Below are 6020 nucleotides of genomic sequence, written 5' to 3' on the forward strand. Positions count from 1 at the left end.
GAATTGAACCCCTTAACCTACATGGTTAAGAGATGATGACCAACTGATCCACAGACGCCCAGGCTACAGATTCACTTTAACCAGGAATTTAGCCAAAAATATGCGGCTACTAGACTTTGTTCTGCTGTTTCTTATGTGAAACTAATAAATAGTTATGAACATCTTGTTTCATTGTTTCATTTTAAGGTGTGAAAAACTATTTTGGTCATACCCTTATTGATCTCTGACTGTTCATATTGCTGAGCTCTTTAGTGCTCAACCGGGTGAGGAATAGCTGACCAGACACAAACAGGCAGCCGTACACACAGGAGACAGCGTTGTCTTTGGTAGCTGCACCTGAGCTCATTCGTCTCTGGGGCGCGGGGCTGAGCTAATTTGCCTTGTAATTCCCATAACAATGTTTCAGACAGCACAACAGCAAATAAGTACACTCTGAACAAAGCACCAACATCCACTCAAACAATCTGTGCTTTTTCTATCACAAACAACGGGATTATGGGACCATAAATGCACCCAAATGGAAAAAAAAATACTAATTATACTGTTGTGGATAAACAAAATGACTGATTTATTTTCTTTCAAAAACACATGTGCAGCATTCACATATCCACTTGGGTGGAGACAACCATTTAAATGTAACTTTTGAAGGTCTCTGAGTTACCCCACCCTAATTTTTATTTAAGTAAAACAAAAGATCATTTTGAGACTGCTGTATTGAACTCCAGAATGTAATATTTCCATATGACATTTGGTGCCATGCTGTCAAATTTCATAAAGTAGCTTTTTAGTTCATAGTCACATCCTGACTTAAGTGTCTGACTGTAGTAGGAACCTGATGACCTCTCTCCTTTACTGCTAACCTGTCTCTGTCTGCTTGTTTATTTTAGATACCTGTCGTGTGAGTCAGGGAATCATCAGCGCTAACAAGAACTGCTAGCAGGCAACACCTTTGCTAAGTGTGTGTACACTACTCCACTGAAGCAGACAGCACAAGTACCCCCACCCTCCAGTATCAGTGTGCTTATGTAATTTTTATTTTGTAATTTATATACTTGTTTAACTATGACAAGTTGTCTACCACCTTATCAAGGTGTATTGAATTTTAATCTGTTTCTATAAAACTGTTATGATAATTTAGATATGATACTAATCAGTCATAGTTTCAACATCTTTCTCCTCTTCTCTTCTTTTCTGTCTCCCAAGGCATTCCTAAAACACATGTGATAACCATGGAGGAGGCCCATCATGGATAATTGTAGGTCTTTGAGGTAAGCAGGAAGACCGCATATGCAGACAGTGTTGTTCAGCGTAGAGTTTACGGTAGGTGGTGTCTGAGGCATTTCCTCCAAGAGATTTACGTTTTTGTTTTTTTTTCCTTTTTGATCTTTTCCTAAATAAAGTGTAAACATACAGTAGTGGCAGAAAGCATATAGACATAACTGCATGGTTAGAAAAAAATGCTCATACATAAAGAGTGTGTTGTGGAAAGTTTGGTTTGGACATATTCAGTAAAAACTTGAAGGACTTTGAGAACCAGCCAATCAGAAGAACAGGTCATGTAAATGCCCGAATTCCACTCCAACAGGTCTGTGATTTTAAGATAATGTTTTGTATTGAACTCTTTGGAAAATGGATTTGATAATAAAACAAGAATTGCAAACATTTACTGACTAAACAACCAAATTACCCTAACTTATCAGACATCTATTTTAAATGATAATAAGTGTATTGCCTCGTGACGATACAACATTTAAACTGCTCAGCTCTTAAAGATATTTTCAAATATTACCAAAGAAACATTAGTGCTTTTTTTAAAGAGCGTTATAAAGCTCTCTTTGTCAGAGCCAAAGAATCTGATCGATGCATTGTGCCTCTTTTGCTCCATCAGATTAGTTTTGACAGAGATAAAATTCTATTTTCAATTCTGGTTCCGGGTCGCTGCTCGTGCTGTCGACTGGCCGGCTCGCATTTAGCGTTATTTACCATTTTATCACATTTTTCTAAGGCTTTGTATTTATATATTTGTTGTTTTTATCACTATACAGACGAAGCAGCCTTTGTTTTCCCTCGCGTGTCCTCTAGTAGCGCTCTCTTTGATTACTTTTATACTGTTAACCGCTGACTACCGGTCTACTGTATGCAGCAGCTTGCCTTTATAGTGCAATCTAACCTGAATAACCGTAAATTAACTTTAACTGTAAAGTTTTATTTCAGAAGTAAATGGTACAGGCCTGTCACCAAAAAATCTAACTTATACGTGCAGCTGTGCAGCAGCAAAACTGTCGAAATGCTAGCTGTATTTTTAGTGAGATATCTACATCATTGCTTTTAAAACTTTTTAAAATAAATAACTTTGAAGTTAAAGTTGACAATACTGATAAACTTAAATTTACAAAAATGATGCATCACAGAAAACACAATGCACATGATAAAATAGGCCCACTTTATTGTCCCCTTGAGGCCTAAGCTTCCTAAGCACCCTGCAGTAACAGATGGATGACGTCACCCAGGCTTTGTCCATTAATATTTACACAATTTTTATTCTTTTTATTTTTATTTAACCTTTCATATTCCCTATTTCATACAAACAATGGGTTTAACTTAAATGCCTTTTTCTTCCACTTCAGTTCTTGGAACAGACAGTAAGAAAAGGTCATGGGCTTCGAAAATTGTAAGTCCCTGTGCTCTGACTGATGAAGGTCAGAAGGTCTGAAGGGATGAAAGACGTCAACCTAAGATAGACTTGTGCGCCAGTGTTTAAGTCTGTGAATGGTCAAAGAAGTTCATGCGCACACAAGCATGCAAACATTCACCCTCTGCACAAATACATTTATTTTCCTATTCAAATCAGGGAACTTTATAGGCTCTAATTCTACACACTTGAATGTCAAAAAAAGAAAATAGCAATTTGCATTATAATGTTGTCTCCTGCTAAACAAACATGGTTTACATAGCTTTTGTAAATTTGCTGTTCAGTTTGTTTGACTTTATTAAACTTGCATGCTGCACCAGATCAAGGCTGTGTTCAAATGTCATTTCGACAAGATATTGGCTAAATGGAAATCTCAAATATTTTATTTGTTTATTTTTCTTTATTTTCTGCACATATATACCACTGTCTTATCAGAAAAACATATCAACTGATATTATTTGGGACCCATCTTTTCCTTTGAATGAGGATGCTTAGTGAACAGGATTGGCTTCATGTTAGTCAAGGATAAAGTGAACTTTAATAAAATGATAGATTCCTGTTAACTAAGGTGTGAAGCATTTTGATGTCCCCTCCTATTGCTTTATTGGACTCTGTAATAAGATAATAGGTTCGTTCTAGAGTCAGTGAAGGATCCGATTTTGAATGATTAGTCCAAAGCTGTGATTAAACGCAGTCTGAAAGGATGAAACACTTGTGATGGTTAAGCAATGATGTTTGACGAACATTTTTGTCGTGTACTTACTGTTTTTTTCTGCCTATAAGTAAAACATTAAACCTTTTTTAAAAAAAGTTCTTAATTTCCTAGTAAGTAGGTAGGCTAATACTACAAAGCATGCTGGCCTTATGCAATGTCTGTTCATACGTGGGCCTTCAAAATATAAGTAACAACATTACCAACAACAAAAAATTTACTACTACTTCTTGATAGTGGCTTACTTTTTGATTTGAGATTCATTTCCCCTTTGAGCTTAATATGTTGACCTTATGTTGAAACACTCACTCTGATGGAAACACAAAGGAAAATTAGCTTTTTTATCAACAGAAAAAATTGCCATGGGTGTTGACTGTTGAGCTTTGACAGCATGGTGTTTGCTGGACTTTTGTTGATCTGGCACCACCTTAAGGGGCACTTCTGGCTACAGAAAACCATTATTGCAAAATTCAATATGCCAAAATGGGGTTTGAAACCATAGCCGAGATACGAAAGCCTAATGACACAGTGACTGTGTCTATTATTTACACAGTCTAAAGGAATAACATAGACCATTTTGCATTTTCAGTCTTCGCAACAAATTATTTTGGCTAACTTTACTTGAGGCATTGGGTTTATCTGATTTTAGTTCCTCTAGTGCCAAAGTTCTACATTAATTTCATCCTAAGACAATGATCCTGAAATGAGACACATCATTGCACATGGTGGTCTTCACAAAAGTTGGCTTTCTCTGTATATGATAGACTTTCATTTCTGTCATCTCTGTGCATCATCGTGTCTAACCAAATCGTGTGGTTTCCACAAAGGGGATGCGTGCACTAATCTGGAGGAAGAGATACACGCATGCAGCAATTCAAAAATAAAGTCATGAGAAGTTCCACACGATGAGGCATCTGATCTTGTCCCATGACCATTTGGGTCAAATGTGAGAGATTAAATCAGCAAAGTTTACCCTGACCTTATTCAAAAGTTATAAAACTGTCAACTGAAAAATGTAATCTAGAATGCTTTGTTCTATGCTGGTCTGTGGTGATAACACGTGATGATAATAACCCAATTTTAAAATAAGACAGGCATGCACAATCAAGAATTGGAGAAAAAAAACATCAACATGAGCTGTTTCTGGTTTTCTAAGTGTGATAGAGACGTGACATGTGATGATATCTTGTTCAGACCCACAGAGCAGGAACTATGTACAGAAGCTGCTGTCATAGCTTATGATTTACACATTGACAATCTTTTCTCACTGCACACAGTCCAGGTGAACAAAAAGTTTCTTCACTTAACAACTTATATGTTGACAGATACTGAACGCTTCAATGAATACGATTATACTATGATGTAGTTTTAAGATGTGATAAAGAGGTAAGCAATGACTTAACATATAGAAGTGTTTACATTATTAATAAGAATTATGTCAATGAAAATTCCCTCTTGATCAACTCGTATTTTTGTTTCAAAAGTATATATTATATTTTTTTTCATTAAGTTTGAAACAAATGTATCATGCAATGTATGTTGCAAAAAAAAGTAGCATTAGATATTGTTTTCAATGAGCTGGTTTGGTGCACCTTAAAGTAAAGGGAAAGTAAGCATTTCAAGACAGCTTTCGTGTATATTGTCGTGCAAAAATATACATTGCAGGAAACAACTACTGCATTAAGGATTGTGAAACTGTTAATCTCCCCTCACCTCTGTACAGATGAGGCATTTGGCACAGATCCAATACAATTCTAAATAACGAATTGGGGTAATGCTCTGGGTGGGGTTTCCAGGGCACCTTAGGACTGTGTCTGACACATAAAGAACAAACTGTGAGCATACATCAGTCTAAATTAGCGAGAAATAGCAGGTGAATGTATCCCTCTCTCTCCCTTTGTCATGACGCGTTTGATGTCACGTGAGAAGCACTTTGAATTTACTTTTTTTTCTAGTTTTACACTGGAAAAAGTGGATAAAAAAACTAACAATTCTTAAAAGTATGCATTATTGTCAGTTCAGTTCATCTCGGTACGAAAGCCGGAAAAGATCCTCAAATTAATGCCATCCTACTTTTTGATACCCTTCTGTTAGGGTACCAATTATATCGATCCGACCCTGCTGGAACACAGCCTTCTCTGAAACAAAGCTTGATTGAGTCTTTGGAACAAAAAGCCACATGTCAATGACAAAGAAGATAAATTGCTGGATGTTTTCCATCGTTAGTTATGTTTACTGTTTTTTTTTATTCCTTTGTTGAATGTATTAGCAGGGAAGCTGTTAGCTATTAGTTGCTCTGATGCAATGTTATTACGTAGCTGTTGCAGCTATCGGCATCTGACTTACACTTACACATAACTTTTTTCACTTTGGCCCTTGGGAAAAATGCAGGTGTTGAACAGCTTCAAGCATCCCAGCATGCCATACTAGAACGATGGTGAACCGCCATGCAAACTGCAATGCACTGAAACACTATTCTTCTTTATTAATATTTCTGAACTTTTCTCATAGTAATTAAATCTTTTCCCAAGAAAGGCCTGTACCACTACCCAAAAACAACCCGAGTTAAAGGATTATTCTGCCAGAATAACTGAAAACAGCTGTAAGAACCTGCAA

This window comes from Symphodus melops, assembly GCF_947650265.1.
Source record: "Symphodus melops genome assembly, chromosome: 15".
In the NCBI taxonomy this organism is placed as follows: Eukaryota; Metazoa; Chordata; class Actinopteri; order Labriformes; family Labridae; genus Symphodus; species Symphodus melops.